This window comes from Parus major, chromosome 21 (genome assembly GCF_001522545.3).
Source record: "Parus major isolate Abel chromosome 21, Parus_major1.1, whole genome shotgun sequence".
NCBI lineage: Eukaryota > Metazoa > Chordata > Aves > Passeriformes > Paridae > Parus > Parus major.
The window spans coordinates 5,123,039-5,147,101 of record NC_031789.1 but is presented as its reverse complement, the minus strand read 5'-3'; the positions used below and the strand labels follow the sequence as shown (position 1 = coordinate 5,147,101).

At 43.3% G+C, this 24,063-nt stretch overlaps 1 protein-coding gene and 1 long non-coding RNA gene across 2 annotated transcripts in view; one reads left to right on the top strand and one right to left on the bottom strand.

Moving 5' to 3' along the window:
* Positions 1-24,063, top strand: part of SKI (SKI proto-oncogene) — a 101,940-nt gene that overhangs the window by 21,203 nt on the left and 56,674 nt on the right. The gene's annotated exons all lie outside the window — the stretch shown is intronic.
* Positions 19,436-24,063, bottom strand: part of LOC117245384 — an 11,695-nt gene continuing 7,067 nt past the window's right edge. Inside the window, exon 2 of the long non-coding RNA XR_004500047.1 lies at positions 19,436-19,784. This is a non-coding gene — a long non-coding RNA (uncharacterized LOC117245384). The remainder of the gene's footprint in view (positions 19,785-24,063) is intronic.

Sequence of the window (24,063 nt, the reverse complement as noted above, 5' to 3'; positions counted from 1 at the left end):
CTCCTTCTCCTCCTTCTCCTCCTTCTCCTCCTTCTCCTCCTTCTCCTCCTTCTCCTCCTTCTCCTCCTTCTCCTCCTTCTCCTCCTTCTCCTCCTCCTCCTCCCTCTCCTCCTTCTCCTCCTTCTCCTCCTTCTCCTCCTTCTCCTCCTTCTCCTCCTTCTCCTCCTCCTCCTCCTCTTTGCAGTAGGATTGGCTGAGAAAGCAGTTCCATTACCAATGATGGAGCTCCATCAGTTTTAAAAACACCGCCTTAAGTGAGCCCTGCATTTAATGTGGGATAATCTGAATTGGGAGGTGACAGAAGGTAAAGAACTGAAGCCATCCTTGGTGGGGGATACATCTGTGCCACATGGTCATGACAAACAAAGCCTGTGTTGGAATTTTAGTTGGCAACTATCTCCAGCCACCCTACCTTCTCAGAGGTGTGTTAGCAATGCACAGGTGGTGCTGGCACTGTGTAATAATAAGGATTAGAATGTAGGTAAAAAGAATTCTTGTTTTCAGTGGGTTATAAGGGGTGTTCATCAAGAATCTTTTAAGCTGACCTAAACTTTAATACACCCTTGCCATGTATTTTCTAATCCATTGTCACTCCTGAAGTGTACCCACAGGCAGGCCCTGCTTCACTTTTGCTTGCAGTGGTTGTAATGATTGTGGCTTGATTGACTTCAGCAGATTTTTTTCCTAATTTGCAGCACTCTGGAGAGCAGAATTAGATTCTTGTGTATTTTTTTTTGAAGTATGCAGAGCTCTCAGGGAGGCTGTTGTGCTGAGGGCATATTGCTTTCAGTGATTCTTTTTAATTTCGTTTTTAACGTTTAAGAAGAATAGGACGCCTCTCAATCTAAACCAGAAGGACTTGCATGAAAAAATAGTGAGACTCAGAGGCGAGTGGTGGGTTCAAAACCTTGTGAGTCACAGCGAGGAGATTGACAGTTTGGGAACATGAACGCGGAGGAGTGAGGATGGGATGCTCAGGGGCTGATGAGATAAGGGAGTCTATTGAGTGGCAGCATAGGGGTCAGCAGCAGCGTGCATCTCATTCCAGAGTTAAACTCAGGCATTGGGAAATGGCATTCCTTGATGGCAAACACAATCTGACAGTTCTCAGCTAGCTACAGTATTCACCTCCTCCTCCTCCCCCCAACTGCGGAGCAATGGGTGCTTGGGAGATCGTGTCAGTTCTTGCCTTCAAAGCAGCAACGAGAAAATATTTAAAGCCACAAGCACACCTTGGAGGCTGAGCAGGGTAAGTCAGGTTAGCGAGACATTTCTGCACTTTAAAAACTGTGTCCCTGTTGAGGCAGCTCCATACTTGGGGCAGTCATTCTGGTTTAGCTCCTGCTCGGGGATTACAACGCTTCACTTGATGTGGAGCACTTCACTTCTGTCTTTCTTCTTTGTCTTTCTTTCTTCTTTCTGTGTATGTGAAAGAATTTCCTTCTGTTCATGGGCAGGCCTGAACTGGATCAGCTCCTGGAATTAACAACATAGGAGTTCATTTATCCCTCCTCTGGAATTACTTCGTGTTTGCTAGGTATAACTTGTTCATGGGTGGTGTTATTGTTATTACCATAGGTGCAGGGAGGTAATGCTGCCTCAGTGGGTAGGGCAGAAGATTGAGGCAAGAGCAGGTCTTTATAGTCCCAGCTCCTGACACCACTTAACTAGGTGACCTTGGGCAAGTTACTTCCCTGGCAAGTCATTTCACTTCTCTGTGAGCAGGACTAACAATATTTACCTCCGTGCCCAACAAGGTTCTTAAGAGGAATTTTGTAAAGCATTTTACATATAGACAGGAGCATGTTAGTGCTGAGAGTTGTTGTTTATGAATATGTATGAAAGGTGCCAAGACATTACCTCACCTTGGCCTTCACACGTTACTCATTACAGGCCTGTGGTTGCTCTGAATTTGGCAGTGGCAGAGACAGGGAGTGTTGTCCTTAGAAGCTGGTGACGTACTCAGAAGAGAAAGTGCCAAACAATTTCTCCTCTAATTAGCACTGTGTTAAAAGAAAAATGTATTTATTGTGAATGTGCAGTCCTTCTGGTGACATTTTAGGGATGGGGCCTAGGAAGGCTCCTGTACAAACTAAGTCTGTACTTTTTCTGTAGAGCTTTTTGTGAGATCCTACAATGCAACTCATACTGCTGAGGGAGGAGAAATAATGGTGAAACATTGTGCTGTAGTTTTATTTTTGATTCCTGACAACTGAGCTTTGACAGGGAAATCAAGAGCACAGCCCAACAAGGAGGTTGCACAATCACCGTCTCCAGGGTGTCACTCCTCTGGTGTCAAGGAAAACTTCCTCTTTTAATCAATTCCATAGTGAAGCTGCTCTGAAAGGGTGCTCAAAGCTGGGAGGATTTCCAGTTAGTAAAGGAGAGATGTGGATGTGATCCTCATCTCATTGGATCTTTCAGGCAGAGTGGGAAAGGGGCAGGCGCGCTGTAAAGGAGACCATCACGCATCTGGGATGTGGAGGGAGAATGTTCTTAAGCAGAAACTAAGGAACGCGGATACAGCCAAACCCTGCTTATTTTATCATAAATGTGTGTTCCCAGATGTCATATGAAGAATTTGTGAATTCATTTTAAAGATTTTATGGATGTTATTCTTGAGCTCTGCCAGTATTTCGTTCTGTTTCTTTGTACTGTCTATGGAAAAAAAAAATAAGGAAGGAAAATTTTTGATGGAGTCGTCATAGGACTTCATGTTTGGGTTGCAGCTGTTGAAACGCAGACAGACCTGAGTACCAAGTGCTTTGTAATTACCTCCCAGCCCTGCAGTCTAGAGGTCTTCTCAGGTGATGTGACTCAGTGGTATAATGACAGCTCTCAGATAACATCTGTCCCTGCTCAGAGCCAGCAATATTAGATTTAGTCTGCTGTGTTGGCAAGGCTAGTTTAGGTTAGAGAGAAGCCTGTCAAAGCTCTGATTTCGATAGAGAACTGGACTTCCTCCTCTTCTGATATCTTTGGGTTCGTGCTTTTTGGCCAGGGCATTAACACTCATCTCTAAAAGCCCATGGTGTTCACTCCGTGTGGATATAAAGAATTAAAAAGTGAACATGTGAGACAAAGCAACAAAAAAGGCTGTAAAGTCAGTTAAGCATCACTGTTGTTCTTACCAGTCTGTAAGAAATTTCTGGGGTGCTACAGTCTGCTCTTACACAAGTTCTGTCAGACTGAATGGTACACACAGCTCCCCAGCTCCCTGTCCTTTCCTGGGACTCATTCTTCCAGCTGCTTTTCACCTTAAATTCATCAGGGACTTCCTGGAGGAGCTCTGTGCACTCAAGGTGTTTTAGTGCAGACTATGATAAAGGCTCTTGGTGGAGAACAAGTTGCTCAGTTTGGTCGCAGAAACACTTTTGTTTCTAATTTAGCACAGGAGCTGTAAAGTAGAAGTGCTTCATATGATCAGAGAGTGTCCAGTCTTTGAATGAACCCCTGACACCTTCCCAGTCAGTTCCTTGTGTGTTGGTGCCTGAGGTTTCTTATTACCTTTTGCCATATTGGTCTTGTTGAAATCTTTGACAGAAACAATGTTATTTTTCCTGTATCCATGTGAATTCTGGGCAGATCTGTATAGTCATTTGCATAGAGATTTCATGTGGGATATCTCAGTTTTGTGGGTGTTCACATTTGCAGATGCAGCTTCTATAAGTGTGTGTTCTTATAAAATTCTGTATTGTTATGGTTAAAATGAAAATGCTTTACCTGGTAAGTGAATGAACATGTAGGGTCAACTTTTGTGAAGTGTAAAATAAAATCTAATTATAAATAATTACGTGCAGTTTTGGCCCCATATTTAGGTTATTGTCTGGAGAAAGAAAAGTTACTTCCAGTCATGGAAGATGGAATGAAATTCAAACTTTTTGTTAAATGTTTTTGTTAATAGAGGACAGAACATACCTTTTCCAGATTGCAAGGTGCTACATAGAAAAGTCTGGTTACTTTTCACTAGAGGCAGGAATTGCTGGCTGGATTCTGTCCATTTTAAGGTTTGGGAGGTTTTGTTGTTTGTCATGGCTCTATGGGCTCTTCTACTTCTGACCCAACACTGATCCTGTAAGGGCTGTGTGAGCACACTGGGGTGACCTGTACTAAACAGCTGTTGTGGTGGGGACTGTTAGAAGATTAAAAAATTTGGTGTGACCTGCTCCTTTGTCCTCCCCCTCCTCCCACCCTGACTTGTTGATAGTTTGAAAATAATAGGTTTGAAAAATTTTATTTTATTAATTTTAAAATTGAATTATATAAAATTGCAGTAGGCATCAGGTTGAGGACTGATATATATCAGAACTTTGCACAGTAGCAAAAAAGGTTCACATAAAGAAATACTTTGTTTTGTGGTTTGAAACACAAGTGCACTGATTGGCACTTCATCTCTGTATTTGTGACTGACTTCACCTTGTCACATTGGGGAGATTTGTGTCACTTAGCACCTGATTCTGCAGTGCAAAGGCAGCTTTCATAGAGGATCTCTTTGGGATGTACCAGAGATACTTTCTAATATGCTTACACTGATTTCATGGCACCTGTGCATTCCCTTCTGGCTAGTTGACAAAGGGAGTTGAGTGTAAGTGAGAAATAGTTTGTCCATTTACTAGGAGTAGTATTTGCCTGGAAAGCACCACTGGAACAGTGAAGATGCTCACTGGAAAGGTCTCCTGGCTTGAGTTTGGAATTCTTACCTTTGAAAGCAAGAGGGGAATTTAAATATGGGAAATTACCTTATATTAAATGTGTTTTCTTAATTTGCAAAGTGTTTGAAGATGTACTGACATGAATGGCCCTGTGGAAGGGTGAATCCATGGCAGTAAAAAAGGAATTTTTCAGATTTCTGTTCTGTGCAAGGGCTGATTTGACTGGAACGGATTTGTTTAGTTGAAATGGTTCTTGTTTGAGAAAATTAGAAGGGCTTCATTCCTGTCATAACAGAATTGGGTCACTGTGTTTAACTGGGTCATAGGAGTTTCCAGCATGGGAGGCCTCTTACCATGTTTGATGAGGGTAAAGTATTAAGCAGCCTAGTCCTGTTAACTCTTAGAAGGTATTGAGCTTTCTGCCTGAAGTAGCTGAGAGAAACTGCATGCCCTCTGAAATGCCAGCTACTGCTGTGGTTTTGGTAACTGAACCGGGAGCCAGGTTTTGACTTCTGTTGTGGCCCAAGGCTCTCCTGTATTTCACTAGGGGTGAGTGAAAATGCAAATATAGGGAGCTGTGTGTGACCTGAGTGCTGCGGGCTCACCTATTCCAAAGAATCCTGCTCTAAAATCACTGCTAGTGAAGCACTGGGTGAGTGTGGGAAGGCTTTAGGAATTTCGGAGCAGACCCCCTCTCATTAGGGAGCGAGGGAGAGTCTCCCCATTTGTCTGTGTGCTGTGAGAAGAGGCAGTATCTGAAAACCCAAACAAAACCCCTGGAGCACAACAACTGGCCCGGTTCCAGGAGCCAGCCCTGCTCCCAGGCTGTCCCCACTCCGGGAGCCAGCCCTGCTTCCAACCCGTCCGGCAGTACCAGGGGCACGGGCTGGTAGGCAGAGACAGTGTATCCATAAAACCCTGGGCTTTGTGTTGGAGCCGGGAGGCTCCTCGAGTTCAGCTTGGCTGGAACACAGTGTTCAAGACAATACTGTGGGATCCAGCTGGAGCTTCAGGGTTAGTGCAGCATCAGCCAGATGGAAATGAGGTGGAGAGGGCTGCGCAGTGGTGGGGGATGGGGAATCCCTTCCCTTTACAGGGAGGGGAAAACAATAGTGACTCTGAAATCCATATTCACATGTATCTGCAGAGTTCAGCATGAGCTCTGATGGGCATGCTGGCAGTCAGCTCGTGCCAGTAAGATGTCACTTGTGCTTTGTGTGGAATTGAGGAAACAGGGCAGAGATGGTGTGGGGAGAGCCTGTGCCCACTGCACCAGGGCTGGATGGACACCAAAGAGCCAGAGCAGGATTTGCTCTTTGCCTGAGTTTCAGCAGCCCCCATGAATTTGGGTGTGCAGCTGGACATGCCTGATGTTGACCTGCTTTTCAAAAAGTACCAGATGTATGCATTCTAAAATTGCCAGTATTGAAAAGTACAAGCAACTCTTTGAAAACTTTAATTTCTCAATGCACCATGCAGCTAGTAAGCAGTGATAGCCCAGATTTGTCCTTTCTGACACCTTTCACTTATGAGGATGTAAATGGATGTGCTAATGCATAGCTGAGCACAGAGCAAGGTCCATCAAGGTTTCCTCCTCGATTTACAGCATTGCTTTGTTCTTTGCAATGCCTGTGATATGGGGTAAGGCATCATCTGTTTGGAAAAAATGATAGTGAAACAAAGCTTCGATCTCCTATTTGTGCATGTCAATGGAGTTGAGGATCTCTCTTTGTGTTTGATGCCAAAATTTGATATGATGAAAGTAATTTCACATTAGTAGTTGTTTTGAAGAAAAATCTGTTCTGTATCATCTCTCACTTGCCGTACAAGACTGGAAATTGTGAAATTTACTGAGCCTCTGGAAAATCTGTGTGACTGTGGAGAAACTGGGAGCGTCGAGTTCATGCTTTCATGGAGAAGACAGGGTAACTTTTTTACTCCCTGTTTCTCAGTCCCACAGCCTTGTGCTGCTCTCCTAAGAGAAAGCATAAAATTCAGCAACCTACTGTCCTTCAGATCTTGCTTCAAATGAACCAAAATCCATGGAGTTCACCTAAGGATGGTTGAAGGAGTTTGGTAGGTGGCTTTCCACTGGAGCCATGAAAGTTCTTCGTATTTGTCTCTCCATTTTCCATCCACTTCCTATTTGAACTAAGCAAAAGCAGAACTACCTGAATGCAGATTGAACGAGCCAGTTCTGTTTTTACAGAAACAGGCTTTTAACAAGAAGGAATCTCTCCTCCCCCACTTTTGTTGGTTCATTTTGCTCTTTCCTCTTTAAGGTTGGAGGTCAGCAAGTTCTAGTGAACTCTACTTAAAAAGATGGAGAAATACCTCATTGTCCATTCCTGTAATCAGGCTTGGTTCAGCAATGACTCTTAGCATATCTCTGAAAGTACCCTGGAGCTCTAAAACTTGGTTCAGGGCCCTTCTGAGCAACATTGAGCATTAATTTAACACCACAGAGCTTGGATGGCTACAGTTGGATAGGCCGTGGGGCAGCCTGGATTTTGACCCTTTGAGGAACACCTTATAGGAGAAAACATTTCCTTCGTGTAATAAAGAAAACACTTTTAAAGTAAGAAGAACAAGGAGAGGAAGCACATAGATGTTGCACTTACTGGTCTCAGTAGGCAAGAGGAGGTGCATCCTCTCTCCTGGAATATTCCTAGGTTTTTCTCCAAGGGGCTGAAGACTTGCAGTATCAGAGTTGGCTGCAGTCATGTGTTGGATGCTGAACTATTAATTAAATTATCCACAGCACAGGTCCCTGGCTAAAGCCTTTAAAAGTGTTCAGCACTCTTTGATCTGTGCCTGAGTATCTTCTGGGAGCAGCTTGCAATTACAGTCAGAGCCTGATGAGAACTGTGGAGGCTCTTGAGCGGGGCAGTGATAGTGGCAGTAAAAAGCCAGCAAACTTAGTGATTTACTGGGGACAGGTCAGTGTTGGGAAAGCCCCTGCCCCTTCTCTAGAAGTCACTTTTAAAGTTCTCCCAATCCTGCTGTTCCCAGGCTCCATTCACGACTCAGAGAGTGCATTTGTCTCTCTCCTTTTCTCCTGCACATTCCTGTGGTCCTGCAATCGTAAGTTGTGTTGCTGTGCTCCATTTTCCCCTGTCTGTGGCTTCTGGGCTTTTGTGTGACTTCTTTAGAATTTCACAAGTACATCACAAGATGCTATTTTGGGTCTCTACAGGATAAAGAGTGTGTAAGATCTTCAAGATGCCCTTTGCCACTCCCCTTTCAGACTGTGGAGATACTCAGAAAACGAAATGAATAAACCAAAACTCGTGGTAAATCTTGGTTCAGCCTGTTCACTTTTACTTGCATAGATGAGTTTAAAAGGTGTTTGGTTTTTTGTTTGTTTTTTTTGGGGGGGTTGTTTGTTTGTTTGTTTCTTTGTGTTTTTTTGTTTGTCCCCCCGGGTCTGTTTTGATCCTGGCACACAGTTTTCCAAATGCCTGAGTCAGAGGCATAAGCTTTAATGAGCCACAGAACTGGAGCGTATTCCTCAGTCCCTCCAACACTTCTTACACACTGTCCTTGGGATAGGAGCTGGGCCCAGCAGTAACAAACACGATGCAGGTATTTAAGTTCTGTTTGGGGGCTTCTCATCCCTCAGCTGAGGGATCCTGGGATGTGTCTGAACATCCACCAGGCTGTATTTTATTCAGGTGTAACTCCTCAGCTCTTTCATACAGAAGAGGCTTCTTCACTTGTCCATCAAACCAGTCCCTTCTTACCTTTGTGGTGCCACCTGCTCTTGGGAATAGGGTGCCCTGTGGGTAAGGAGTGTTGCTGCTGAAGGACAGAGTCCCTCCTTTGGACAGAGCAAGGTGAAGCACTTGCCTGGAATTAGCGCAGGAACCCGCTGGCCCCAGCGCTTCCTCCTCCTGTGCCGCATTCCTGGCGGTTCTCACTCCGAGCTTATGTAACTGTCTCCGAGGCAGGAGAGGTCACTCCAGGTGGTTGTTTTGATCCGGTAGTGTCTCCTCTCCCTCTCTTATGCTGTCTGGAAGGATTTGTTCGAGTCTTTTTTCAGCAGGAGAGACCGGCCGTGCTCTTTGGCACATGAATACGGAACTGCTACGCTGGGATTTTAGGGCAAATGGGAGCCAAGGCTGTGACGGGAGGCGTGATTAGGAACACAATCCTTTCACAGCGCTCTGCTTTTGCATTTAAAGAGACCTGTGTGTGCTCAGCATTCTGATGCCTGCCCCAGTGACATCCCAGCCTGTCGGGACCAGTTACAGCAACACCTCCAGCAGCTTAGTTTGCTGGAGGCTGTTGGAGCATTTACATATGTTAAACAGCCATTGTGTGCCCCCCCCCCCCCCCCCCCCCCCCCCCGACAAAGAGTTTTATTTTATCTGCTCCTTCCAGGAGTAAACTGAGATAGAGAACACCCCATGGCTTGTCTGTGGCCACACAAGAAGTTTTCTGGTGGATCTGCAACTAGAACCTTCCAGTCCAGGCTCTGCTGTGTCCTGATGACCTGATGAGCTTTTCCTCCTGGCATACAGCTTTTGCCTCCAGTGTGATGTTCTGACCTCCCTGTAGCATCTCCAGACTTGGATAAAAACTGAGTGTCACAATTCCAGCTGTGAGTGCCTGGACAAAGCTATGTGGTCCATGAGGAGGATGCCATGCCAACTTCCAGGATCCCCAGGTAGTCTGGGATTAACTGAGGGGCCACTGGGAGCTGCCTGTATGGAGAAAACCCATGTGCTGCCTTTGGCCTGGTGAGCTCTTGGAAACACTGTTGCCCTTTGTACACAGAAAAAAACTAAACAGGATCCTGTTTGGTAACATGGTGCCTCTTTGAAGAAGTAGAAAATCCAGAAACCAACCTCAGTGCTGGAAAGATGAAAGTTTGGATGAATGTCGAAACACCCTGAGCTGAATTCAAAATAGAGTTTCTGACGAGTGTAAATAACAGGGGGGATTGCACAGCACCAGATTGACACATCTCAGTGTCCTTCCCATAGAGTGCTGCCTTGTAAAATGGAAATTGTGTTTGGCTCTGGTTTTCCCCTAAACTGTATTCCACTTTTTTTTTTTTGTGGGAAAGGTATCTGGATGGCAGTGCATATTAGGGGAGATTTCTGCAGAAACACACTATCCAAACCAGCATTTAATTCAATGAAAGGTGCTGGTGTGATGTTACTATGTAGAGAAAATGCTGAAGAAGATACTAAACTATTTACCTAAACCTCATTATGATAACAAGAATTGACTGTAAATAAACTTTACATATCTTGCTTTATATAGTGAGCCTTGAATTCATGTCCCTTTCCTCTGGTTCAGCTGTACATAGTTGAACTGGCTCATGTCCCTTCTGGGTTGGGCTGGTTTGGGGATGATTTGTCCCTTTGCTAAAGGAAAATAAGGGTTATATGGGTACATTCCTAATTTTTTAAGAATTCCAGTTGTATTTAGGCGCCACTGGAAAAGGTATCCACATTCCCCTTTCTCAAAATGTTTCCCAACCCTGCATTAATTAATAAAAAACCCCTCCTTTTTCCCCCCAGTGTTAACTCATTTATAGGCAAAGTGCATGTTACATTCAGTAAATAACTTCCTGCATTTTTGTATTTTAAGAGTATCAGCCTCTCTGGCAGTGTTGGAAGGATTCATGTGGTCTGTATTTAGTGTTGGGATGTGAGTTACATGCATGCAGTAGAGGGGTGGATCAGCCCTTCTGCTGACCAGATGTTACATGGAAAGAAAAACAATACAAAATCATAAACCAAAAATGGCAGAAAAACAGGTGTGCAAAGAATTTACTTCTCAATTCGGTGTAGGTTTTACAGCAAATAGCAAGAGAACTCAGTATGTCCAATATAATGTATCCTTTGTCATAGGAGTGAGTAAAGAAAACTCTATCATGGGAACAGAATTAGAAACCCTTCCATTTATCTGAAAGTAGGGAAAGAGGAAGAGCCAACAAGGATGAAGCTGGATTTCCTGAAGAAATTCTCCCTTCCAGAACAATGTGTACTTTTAAAATCAGTGATGAAGTAAATTCATCCCCAAGTGGGATAATTGGGAAACTGTGCTCATATTTTTTGATTCTATTCATTATGGAATATTGGACTACATTGACCATTATATTAATTATTTTTTGAGGCCTCATTAGTTTTAATTCTGTTGTATCAAACTTACAGAAATGTGTTTGAAGTTGTCTGATGTAACATATACTGTGCACCTCTGTGGGTTTGGTTTTGTTCTGTGATAGCTTACCTAAGGATCCCTGCAAGCATTTGGACTTGTTATTTAGCAGAAGTCAGATCAGGATCACAGGGGAAAGAAAAATAATGAGCATTGTGAATTCTTTTGGGTTTGTGTCTTTTTAGAAAAATTTATCAGAGCAGAATAAATCCATACAAGAAAAATAACACTTAAGTGGTGAGTGAGACTGAACAATCCACATGTAAGTAAGAAATTCTCCCTAAAACAACCTGAAGCCCTCATTTTGCATGTGTGACTGTGGCTTCCTTCCAGTACTGGTGATTCTGTGCTGCTGTGATGAGATCTTGTTCTGAAGTACACTAAAGAAAACAACTAAGTGAGAAAAGGGAGCAATAAAATCCAACTGAAGTATGTGAGAAGAGAATCAATCCCCTAATTAAATCTAGGTGATAAAAATTTAGATACCTTCTGAGTTCCTGTCTTTGCATATTCTAGCAGCAAACTTTAACTTCAGCAGAAGTTAAAGTTGTGTGTAATTGAGAAGCAGAGTTGAGGCTTTCTCTGGGTTTGAAAGGCTGAATTCTTTTCTTTTTCACTTTCTTTCTTTCTCCCCCTTCTCTGCTCATTAAAAAGGTGCTATTTGTGGTCATTAGGAGGCACCCAGAGCAATTAGGTCCAAGTGACCTTGTGATAGCTATTCAAGACAGAAGCTGAAGAACGATTGTATTGTAAACAACCCCAGAAAGGGGGTCACACTAAACTTTATGACTTGTTGGTATGTCAGGGGTAGATTAGAGGATGATGCAGTCACCATCCCTGTAAATCTTATTTATCACTGATGTGGGGGAGGATGCCATATCTGAGGGGAATCCTAGGACAGTGAGGTTGTGAACTTTGGGGTTTTATCAGTTAAAATGGCAGAGAGAGGAAGGAGGGAATGAAAACAGAATAAGGCCAAGCGACTTAGCTCTGAGTGTGAACTGCTTGAGGACTGGAATTAGAAGGAAAAAATGCTTTATCAGCTGTGGCGTGTGAGAGTGCCCATTCTACTCATCCACTTACCCCAGTGTCTTGACTTGGAAAGTGGATGACAGTGGACAAATGAAGGAAAGACACTGGGCTTAGTGTGCAGAGATGCTTTTCCCACTATATATTCCCCCCAGTCATAGGCGGCTTAAGGGCTTTCTGAGTTGGGACGTCTGTGTTTAAGAGCCCTAATGGACTTCTCTCCCTTGAGTTTGTCAGCTCTCCATTTTAACACTGCTGCCTCCAGTGAAAAGCTAATTCTGATTGAGTACTGAAAAAGTGAAGTTACAGCCAAGCAGTTCCTGACATTTGAACTTCCTTGTCCTCAGCTGAGTGGGATCAGCAGGTGGGTACACACTCCCAGCCTGGGAGAATGGGTTCTTAAAACATATTTGCTTGTATGGCCCTCCTGGCATTTGCAGTGGGACAGCAGAGTGCTCACCAACTCCAGTGCAGATTAACAGGGGACAGGAGTGCCTTTAGTTTCATAATCCTGTGGGAAGAACCTTTGGTGTCCAGGTTTTTTTAACAATAAAAATCTTTGCAGCTGAATGTATTGCAAGAATCAAGTTTACACCAGCCCTTAAAGCACAAGCAGCATGTGATGCTGCTGAGGTGAGGAAATGGCCAGAGGAACATGGTTAGGGTGTATCAATAACCAGATTTGTTAGCACGGAGTCACGGGTGGATGCACTGAATCCCCAGTAGCAATTCCTACTTCTTGGAAGATAAATCCATGACATTTTTTGGGGTTTTGTTGGGAGGTTTTCTGTTTTCTTTTGTGTCCATTTGGGAGAGAAGTAAAAGGATCTTTGTAGTGCATTCACAGTTTGGATGGTTATGGTGATGGGGTAGAGCAAGAGGAAAAAAAGGATTCAGGAAAAAGAATCTGGACAGTTAAGGCCAAAAAGGAGAGAGTTGCCTGCAACTGAGGTAGAAATGGGAACTGTGTTCCCTCCATGCTCTGGGCTCTGTGGTGTTGCTCAATCTTGGCCCAAGCAGGGGGTGTTGGAAATCCAGAGCTTGTCCATGTAGGGAAATTGAGGGCAGTGGGAAGAAAAAATAAGAGGTCAGTCTTCCACAGCGGCTCCTTGCCTGGGATTCTGGTCTGTAATAAAAGTTGACTGTATTCCATAGCTCTGCTGTGGAAACTCCCTTGGCACTATGGCATAAAATGCCTTTTATTTGTAGTGTATCCACATGGGCCATTCTGGAATAAGCTTTGGGATTTTTTTGTGTGTGTTCACAAGCCAGTATCTTTAAAATTGCATTTTTGCTTTCTTTGTGTGTGATTGTGTTCACTCACTGCACAGCAGTCATGAGAAACAGTTGTGAAGTACTCATCCCTAAGACCATCTCTACCCCTTGTGCAGTACCAAGGTTTAAATCCCCTACTTGGGGCAAGGAGCTCATCTGGTGTTCCCGTCCTGGGCTTGCTGTGTACGTTTGGTGTAGTGTAATGTTTTATGAATGGCTGACTTGCTGCCAGTTCTAAATCCGGTTGTGAATTCCTTACACAGAATCGGAAACAACGTTGGTACAAATGGGGTCGAATTCTTTAAGGTTTGGGGGTCTTGGCATCCTCTGTGCGGGATGTGTAGGGAAAGGCTTGGCCCCTTCCAGTTTTATGTGGGGTCAGGCAGTCACGGGGATGAAGAAGGTTCTCAGTAGAGTCCACCATCTGGCAATCATAAAACAAGTAATCAACATTTTTCTGAGGAGGATGGTGAGGAAACAAGCTACAGACAATTGTCATGAGATCCCGGCCCTGCACAGACACCTTTATGGCTTTTCTGTCTTCTGGTTGGGTCTCTGCGCTACAGGTCAAAAGTTCAGACTGTCCTCTCCCCCTTCTTTTTTCTTCCAAAGATGGATATTAGGCAGCGGACTGGAATGCCGAGAGACTGTAAAACGGCTTGTCCTCAAGCCCCTCCTACCTCTTTCTCCTTGGTCTCGGTACTGCGAGGAGGTTGGGCAGCGCAGGCTCACAGTGCTGGGGAATCAAACTCAACTTCGTCAGGGATTGCAGGAATTAAGCACAGCCTCGACTTTGTCAGGGAATGCAGGAATTAAGCACAACCTCAATTTTGCCAGGCTGTGCTCAGATGGAGTGGGCAGGCAGCTCCCAAACAATGAGCTGGCAAGGGCAGGCAGGCTGGTCACTCTTCTTTTTCTTTTTCTGAATTTGTAGCTTATAAAAGTTGTTCTGCTGCAGCAGCAGACCTTAGAGGAAAACATGAACATGAAGATTTTGGGGTGTGCTGTTCAGAACAAGGCATGAAATCTCAAAAGAGATGAGGTGGTGTCTCTGGAGCAGTTCTGGGCAGTGCTGACACAGAAGCACATGACATTAAGGGGGTACACACATCAATTCAGCAGATCTGATTCTTCTCTGAATTACACCAAAAGAAAGTAACACTTGGAATAACTGCATAAGGCTTTCTCTTCTGTTGACTTGCGTGTTGTGTACAGTCACAGCTCCTCCCACTGAGTTCTATGGCCATCCCTCTCTTCCAGAGTGAAAGTTCCACCTGCCCAGATGTGACAGGAGTAACATCTGACAGATGCACTTTGTGCATTACCCGAATGCCACAGTGGTTTCATGCTGAAAACAAAGAGCAGGAAGCACTGCTGGGCAAGCAGCTCCATCCATGGCAGGTATGGGTAGGGCAAGAGGGGGCTCAAGGTATTCAAACGACTTAAACATGAGTCAGAGAGCAGTGTCTGAAACCAGGAGTAAGAATAAAATACAAGGAAGGTTCAGCTGTGAACATGGAATGTTTTTAAAATGATGGATGATAAAAGACTGATCTCTTTTTTCTAAAGAAGAGAACCTGATTAATTTCTGTTTCTGAATAATAAAGAGCATTTTAAACCAGACATACCTGGCTAATATGAATCATTCTATAAACTGTTTTTTCCTCCCACACAGCACAGGACCTCCAGATTAACAAATATGCTGGAATGCAGAAGGCACATCTGGTCTGCATTACTATGGACCCGGCTGTAATCACATGAGAAAGCTACCTTGGGTTTTTATGTAGAAATGTTTGTATTATACAAACCCCTGTTGCCAAGCAATTTTTATTAAAACAGCCAGTTTATGCTCCATATAGTGTCATGCTGAGGAGCTTGGAACGCTATGAAAATCTACTCACAGCTTCACTCAGTGCTCGAGTTCCAGGGGCTGAGCGTCACCAGAGGAGGAGGTGATGGCTATGGTGGCTGAGCTTTGTCTGAACCAACCATTTCCCTTTAGAATTTCCCGTTGTTGTTGCCATCCTAACAGTCTTGCCTTGTCACGGTCACAGTGGATTGCTAAGGAAACTCAAATTGTAACCACCATTTTGCCTGGTTTTAATGACATGGAAATTAAAATATCACTATCTAGGCTAAGCTTGTACTCCAGGTGGGCCTGGATTCCAAAAGTGGGGAATTAAACCAAAATGTATTGTAGCCAAGGGGAGCACGGCAGGGTTCCTTTTGAGGACCAGAGGGTTTCTAATAATGCATGGAAGATTAGAAATGCTTACTTTGAAATCCCAATTCTCAGGACATAATTTTAGAAGTTGCTTAGGATAATTCTCTTAGGGACTTAAAATGATTAAGGTTTACCATGTGCTTTAAAGATGCTTCACATTAGAATACTGATCTGACCTGACTAGCAATGCTTCCAAGAACTTGAGTCTAAAAGTGTAACTGAATCCAGAAATTTGGCTGAGTGAAATTTAGGTAAATAAGTGTCTGTGAAACTTCTGACTCAAGGCATGTTCATCTAGACATACTGGGTGACGTGTCTAGTAGTAGAAAGCTGGAAATAAATACTACAAAATTATTTTCTTATCATGCAAGAGTCAGAACAGTTGGTACTTCCGGTAGATTAGGAAAACTTCCCCAGTATTTTTCAAGATCCAACTCTCCTGAGTTAAGAGTGTTGTTTTATGCCTTTCCAACTTAGAGTGTACTTCATAAATGGTTACACGCAGTAAACCTGAACAAGTGGCACTAAAGGTCATAAGACAGGAAGGGGAAGGAGGAGGTTTTTTTGGTTGTGTCAGTCACAACTGTCTGCAGGAAACCACAGAAACCTGCCCCAGTCTGGGGGACGTCCAGTCACAACACACGTCATTGGCCAAATGGTTCCTTCCTGTCCTACAATTCTGCATGTCCTCGAACAGGGAACTTTCTTCTTTTACCCAGCCTGCCCAAGGGGAGAGCTGGGGGCTCTCACAGAGTGTGTGCAAGTTTATATCCTGCCCTTACATAGATTGTCTTGCTTTAGTTTGTTTTAAAATGCTGATGCTGAACAAGCAAAGACTGATGGATAGAGGGGCTGCAGATGCCTCCTCCCTTTCCAGTGCCCTTTCCTGCGTTCCACAATAGGGACATGGCTCATCCTGTCTTGACTGGCTAGAAATTGAATGTATTCTTTCAAATAAATGTCCCAATCTTTGATGTTTTTTGCCTCCACAAAGTGAACGGTTTATACAATCGGGCCCTAAGATTTTAAACATCTGGGATCCACTACATGCTGTGTCCACATGGAAAATCTGCATAATATTTAACCTAATGGGTGAATTTAAACTCCTGCAGCTAAGTCAGTGCAGCTGTATTTGGAATGTATGCAAACAGATCTGATAAGAATGGTCTTTTTGTTTAGATTTGTCATTTAGGAACATCTTCATTTTAACTACAACACACAAAAAAATATGAGTCTGTTGCTGTTGACACCAGTTTAGTTTGAAACGGGTGCAGCTTTTCAGCGTAGGAATGATATTGGTGTTCTTTGCCTCATGAACAGTCTAAATGCTCTCCTTTAAAGAGAAGTTTGAATCTCCAAGGGAGTGTGTGCCAGACTCCTGATGCACATGACAATTGAACTGTGTCTTTTCCTGCCTGCTACTTAACAACACTATTGGCATAAAATCTCTTAATTTGGATGACTTGGTTTAGCTGAAGGTGGTGTTAGGTGCAGAGATAAAACTAAGGTAATGAAGTTGTGTTGTTAGCATAAAACTGAATTTTGCCTTGATACTCTTACTACAGTGATGATTTTAAAAAACCCTAAACCACCATGCCTGTCCTGTAGCAGGACTTGTACAGCTTATTAAATCCATATACAATCATGCAGTGAGGTGCCACTTTCCCTTATTTTTACTGAACATGCTCATTATATTTAATTTTTTAGTGCAGGAGCCCTGTTAGAGCTATAGATGTACCACCTTTTTTGAACATATTTTCTTGGCACAAATTGGTGTGTTTTGTTGGTCTGTCACATCAAGCAATATCCTTGTCAGTGCCAACTAATTGCTATCAATCAACCACTGAGCATGAAAGGCTGGTCTGAACGTTTATTAAAGCACGTTAAAAAGCACAGGACACATGATTCCTCCTCAAATGGGGGGCTGGGAGGAAGCTTCTGTAAGGAAACAGGCTGACACATCCCCGTTTTGTGTGGCGGGTGGGTAGATGGAGCAGGCGTGAGTGATTTATGTCAGGATTTAGTGCCTGTCACTTGAGAGTGAGTGTGAAAGTGGTCAGGAGGAAACCATTCCTCCCTGATTGCTGCAGGGACCATCAAGGACCATCTGCCTGCTCTCACACGGCTGGCAGCGCTGCTGCTGGGGTGGTGCAGGGCAGTGAGGAGTGCAGGTGATGCTGCACGGAGCAGTGCTGAAATAATCTACCAGCATCCACTCGGGTAATGTAGGGCATAATTGACTTGAGTCTCAATTTCTCCCTCTTGTTAATTCATCTGTTTGCAGGCTGTTTATTTCAGTGTATGCTGCCTCTTGGATTGTCTTGGCATCCAACCTGATGTTTAAATTGCATATAATTTATTAAGATAACAGCAGTCTCTAGCCTGGTAGTCCAGAACTGTTGCTTTTCCTGCCTCCCTTGTTTCTGGGTCCAGACCCAGGATCTCTCCAAAGGCTTTGCAAGCCCTGAGTGAGGAGCTGCCTCTGCATCTCCCAGATGTCCTTCCCCTGAAACAGTTGTGTCCAGCAGCTCTGTGTGGATCCAAGGCCCAAAAGGTCAGTGCTCTTGTGTGTGTGAATGTTTATTACCTTCCCTTGGCTTCTCAGGAGTCCCATTTCATGACCGTCGTCAGCCCTGGCTAGGGCACCAGGCAGGTCAGGGCTGTTGTCTCTTTTTTATGGCTCCTGATGTTTTTTTTAGGGGAAGCAGTCAATTCCTTCTCTTCCTCACAAGCTCAACTGAAAGTTCTAGAAATAACATTGACTATTGAAGTTTGAAACATTTTTAGTCTTTAAGAGAAACTGAGTGTTCACCTTAATTTTAAAACAAGCCACAAACTTCAAAACTCAAAGCAATTGCAAGACTTCATGTCTGTCTGGAATAATAGCCTGAGTGTAGGAAAAGGAGCAGGCTTGGAAATAAGGGAGAAACAGCTGTGCCTCATTTTGGCCTCTCTTTCCTAATAGCAGGAACCCTTTTCCCAGTGAAGGACTTGTAGACTGCAGTTTACTGGTGCCCAGTATACTCATAAACAATTTTGAGGGTCCTTAGGATTTATTTTTTTTTTTCCCTTGAAAATGTGAAATGTAATTCTGGAAGACGTGGCTTGCTATGATAGGAGGTGCAAAAAAAAAACCAAACAAAAAAAAAAACAAAAACCTCAATTCTAAGGAGAAGTAAACAGGTTTGGGGAGGAGGAAGACTCACATTCCCCCTCACCCCCTTTTTAACCTGACTGTGTTGGATGATGGAGTTGGGTAAGTAACACATATTTTGTGGCTTGTATTTAAATTGTGATGATGGGTTTGGAAGAATTTTCCCAGATAAATACCTTGGTTTCTGAGTGGAAGATGTGTTTTTTTTCCTATTCTGGAATTCTGTTACCTATCTTCTGTTGTTTCCTTGTGCTTTAGGAACTTTTTATGTTGTAGTAGTTCTCCTCCTCCCCTTACTTACTTAAAATAAGCAAACAAACAAATAGTGAACAAATCATCATGAAAGTACTTGAACACCAGAGCTATGTCTTACTCCTTGTTAGAAGTAATTTGTCTTACCTTTCATATGCATTATCATTAAATTATATTTTAATTTCCTTATGAATGGTATAGGAAAATATTTTCCAAATGGATTTCTCAAGAGCTTTGCTGATAACAGGCAGTAATGGGGCAATTTTCTGCAAAAGCACTGCAGAGCTGCTGTTCTATATCACAAAATTTGAATGTATCTTTGGAGAAATATCCAAGAGCACTGATTGCTTTGCCCAGGTGGATTGTTAGAAAAGTGCACGTTCCCCAACTGCAGATCAGCTTTCATCATTCACTGGGATCTTTCCTAATCCATCACAGGCACCTTCAGAGAAAACCCCAGAGAAATCTGCAGGAGAACTGAGCTTTTGCTGGGGTAGCCTGAGGAACAGAACACAGTCAAAATATAGAATCAGGACTTTAAATTTCATATGCTGCTTTATAAACAGGCTAATGTTTCAGGATTATGTTGGTTTTTTTGGTTTTTTTCTTTAAAATTAAGCAATACAAGGCCCAAAAAGAAACATTTGCTCTTCAAAAATGAAGGCTATGAACAGGTAAAAAAATTAAGATGTGTTTAATTAAGGTTAGGATCTCCATAGGAAAAGGAGAGGGATTATAATGCACTTAAGGTCTTAACTTTTGTGTTCTCATACTTCCAGGGAAGCCTCAGTTGTCTTGACTGGAAGCATTGGGTTTCCTTTCCAGTGAAGCTGGGTTTGCAGATGGTGTTGGATGAGAGGCTTTGCTGAGATGCTGTTTGGAAGGCAGTGCCAGGAGAGGAGAGGGGCTGTGTCAGTCCAGTGTCATTGTGGTGTATTTGGGTTTGTCTTTGGAACCCATTGCCTTTAGGCCTGTTGACTTCAGGCCACGGGGCATGGCCGGGGTTTGCCAAGTGAAGCTTTGTTTGCTGCAGGTTTAAAATTAATTTTTCAAGATGTTAATTGAGAAGTATTTGAAATATATGTTTTCCCCTTTTCCCCCCAGTTAAAATAAGATCAACCTGAAGTTTGTCAGCTCTCAACTTCCCTCCTGAAGCCTGAGCTGGACCTGTCCTGGAACTTCCCAGTTGCAGCTTGGTGGTATTTCAGTGCAAAAGAATTGCTTACAAATCAAAGTTCAGCATCTTGGCTGCTATTGAACTTTTCCCTTTTTGTCTCAAAATACTGGAAGTGAGGAAGTATTTGTTTTTGGTTGTCCAAACTAAAACCACCTCAAAAGACTTCAGGTTCTGGGAAGCAGTAAGGGTTGTGTTGGTTTGTAGGTTTGTCATAGAGTGTTCCACAAAGTGTTACTCAATCACTGCCTGTATTTTTAGTCACAGTTTATTTGTGTTATGGTAGAAATCGAAGGTAGTAAAAACACAATAGATGTTCCCACTGCTGGGAAGTTCAGTACATAATCCCAGAGAAAATTCACTGGATCCAGTGGAAAAGTGGAGGAAGAAAACCCAACCCCCCAATGTGCATTGGTAGATGTGTCCTAAAACCAACCCCAAGTTCTCGCCAGATTCCATTGGCTTGGTTATCAGGCCAGAGCAATTTCTGAACTGCAAAAAGCAGGAATGCCATTGTGTCCCAGGAAATAATGATCCTGCAGCATTTACATCACACCAAATCTGCCTGTCACTTTTTGAATTGTGGAACAGATCTGATTCCCAGCTGCACTTCCAGAGGGAATCTGAAAAAGGCAGGGTCACATGGAGGTGTCCCTGTTGGCTATGGAACTGGTTACAAGATTATTTGTGCTTTTTTCGGTGTATGCAGTGACAAGAGCCTGGTCCATATTTGTATACAACTTGAAAGCAGAATGATTTGCATTCGATGGCACAGACACAAAAATGGACATATGGATTGTTTTGAAGGAAGTGAAAGTTGTTTTGTTTCTGCAAACTGGAGCAGTTAAAAATACATTGTCAAAAAAATTTCTAAACACTTCCTTCAAGCAGTTCAATGAGAGCTTGTTTAGGGGTTAATATTGCAGGCTAGAGTGATTTGAAGTTGTAAGAACCCTTGGAATATGTAAAGAGGGGAAGGATTCTGTAGATAAGGCTGAACTCTGAACTCGGGGTACAGTCCAGTTTACAGTTAATCTCCCCCCATAAAAGCAGCATCAGCTGTCAGCCGGAGCGAGCAAGGACCCCACTCTTCCTTTTCACCTTGTCCAAATAAAGAAAGTAGGCTATTGCACCTCAGAGGAGGGCAGGGAAGGTGAATTCTGATTCCTGAGCTTTGAAGCACATAGAGCAGTAGTGGAAAAAGCAGGAGAGGAGGAAGTGTTGATCTGAGGTTGTTCAGCCTGTTCAGTCTCATGGAAACTGCGTCGTCTTGCAGGGGAGTTGTTTTTTGTGCGTTTGGGTTTTTTCAATACTAAGCCCATTGCTCTGACAGCCCATGATCCCCCAAGCCCATTTCTGTTCCTGGATGTTGTTGGAAGCTCTCAGGGACTGTATTGTGCAGCTGTGGAAGCAACAAATTTGAAGTTACCTGTTTGTGTGCAAGCAGGGAAGAGGAGGAAGAGACACACCCACTGCAGCTGTGCTGTCATTCCAAAATGTTTCGGTTTCAAAATGGTAAAAATCTGACATAGACATGATTCCAAGTCCAATATTTTATCAGTAGAGGCCTGTTATTTAGTTTCCTTTCCTTTTTGACATTGTTGTGGTTCCCTCCTAATTTCACCCCTCGATGAAGTTCTGAGAACATTGCTCTTGTAGGAAAACATGGGAGTGAATAGGTTTGTGTGAGTTTTATTTTCTTACTTTGATTTGAATCAGTCTTGTTGTTCATGTGTTTAATCCTAAGTATTTTATGTGAGGGTAAACCTCTTTGAGTTGCTTCTAGAACAGAGAAAAACAGTTTGTGATTATAAACAGAAGTAGGACAAGATTATTGTTGGATCATACCTGCATCTTGATGATAAAGGTCAGCTTGAGGGTATTTGAAATGTCAACTTAACAGCTGTTGAAAAATCTCCAAGGGAAAAAGAGTACATAAACTTTAAATCCAGGAATTTGCATTCTTTGCCAAAAGCTGATTGTGAATTTGCATGGACTGCCCAAGTAATGACTAGGCAGCTGGTGACAATTAGATCTCTTTATCTTGATTTTAGCACCTGATGTGTGTTGACCACCTCTCTTGCTCCTTCAGAAATGAAGGGATACAAAATCATAATTTATTTCCAAAATCTTAAACCAGTCCCATAGGCAGAACAAACTTGTATTTGGTCATTCTACCTGGAGAAACAATTTGTGACCTTACTAAAATCAGGAGGTTGCTGTGTCATTCTAACTCTCATTTCCTCAATATCTTACATCATTCCAGCTGTTTTTCTGACTTAAGACATCATTAATTTTCTTACAGTCAGAGTGTATGGTGGTATTAAGGACTGGGAATGTAATGGACTCAAAACCCTTGTCTCTGTTAACCTGCCTGCAAAAATGGAGATAATGCTGCTTATAGACTTATATGAAGCACTTAGAAGGTTATCTTTTTTGATAGGCTGCTTGTTAGGGAAAGATAAAATGGCTTGAGAGCTTGTGCCAAAACTAGACTGCATGGAACATTTGGAGAAATTGATTTTAATTTAAATTTTCACTCACTGCTGGTGGAAGCCAGAAGGGAAGGAGCACTTCAAAAAGCAAGTCTCACTGGCGTTTTTTCTTTTTGGGTTCTTTTTGGAAGGCAGGAATGCAGCAGTTGCCACAGAAGAGGTGCAACCCATGTTTTTAATGACTGAGGCCAGGGGATCACTGATGAGGCTGAGTTCTTATTTAAACTGTTTCAAACCCAGCTACTTGTGCTGAAGAACACAGTCCTGTGAGGTGTAAAAAATACCCTGTTCTGCTATATCGCATCTCGCCCGGAGCTTATCTGGCTCTATCACTTCAGCCTGCAACAGGAGTGGGTCACACCCCAGGAGCAGGATGACCCCAGGTACGACTAGAGCACTTGCTCTACAGCTTTTTGTCTGTCAGTCTGCCCTCTGAGGAGACAAGGACGAGAGGGAGGTTTTTTGCGTGGGATAATAGAGGATTTATTGCTCTGGGGAATCTTGGGGGCAAAAGACAGAAAATGGGAGCGTGCAACAGCTGAAATAGGGAGGCGGTTCAAAGGGAGGGTACAAAATATCAGCTAATCAGAGATATCCTGGGGGGGGTAAAAAGACAGGGTTCACAAAATCATCATCCAGTGAAGGAAATAGAGGGGAAAGTTGGGTCACATGGACTAATCAAGCATCGAAGTTTAGGGGATTTCCAAAGTGGAATTCCAAACGTGCTGTGGGCCTAAGACAGATTGACAGGAGACTTGACAGGAGACTTGACAGTAGATTGACAACAAGGGGTGGGAGGGTCTCATTTGGACCAAACCATCAACTTAGGTAATAACCGAACATACCATTAACAAGAAACACACTGCAACACTGCTATTCCTTTTCAAATAGGGCCATGCTAATGTGAGCAAAGCCTCTCGCTTAGGAGATTCCTAAGGAAGGGACTGAACCTTTGAAATAGAGACAACACCAAAAAAAAACCACCCACAGGACCCTAAATGTTATTTCTAAAGTGTGTAGGGTAGGGATGGCAAAGCTTTGCTGCTATAAGCTGGAAAATTCATTATTAAGGGATCGTTGTTAGGAGTGCCAGACTTGGTTTTGGTGTCAAGGATTCACTATTTCCACTACAGATTACATATTTGAGAGAAGCCTCCTGTATCTTACTGGAATTGAAATTCCTATATCCCACTGGGATTGCTGCTGAGGCCAGTGTATTCCAAGAAGCTGTTTTGGCTCTTCCTGTGCCCTTTGGAGCTCTTGCGGCCACCCGGGCTTGGAGAGGGGCACAAGAGAGGTGAGGGAGTGTCTGCTTGGCTGGCCCTTATCACCTGCCACCACTTCTTCAAAGGTTGCTCAAGGTTTAAAGTTCTGGGTTTGAGTAACTGGCCCAGGAGGACCTTACAGAAGGAAACAAAGGCTGAATACAGAGCTGTAAATGCTGTCACCAAGGAAGTGACTGGGTTTGTCTGAATTTGCGACCTTCTAAGAGAACCCAAAATGCTCTGCTTACATTCTGCCTTTGAAAGAAAAGTGTCCTCTTGGCTGTATTTTTCAGCCCAGTTTCTGTCCCACCACCCCCCGTATTTTTTTAAGCCACCATTTTCTTCCTGTGCTTGTTCTCGGGGAGGGTGGTG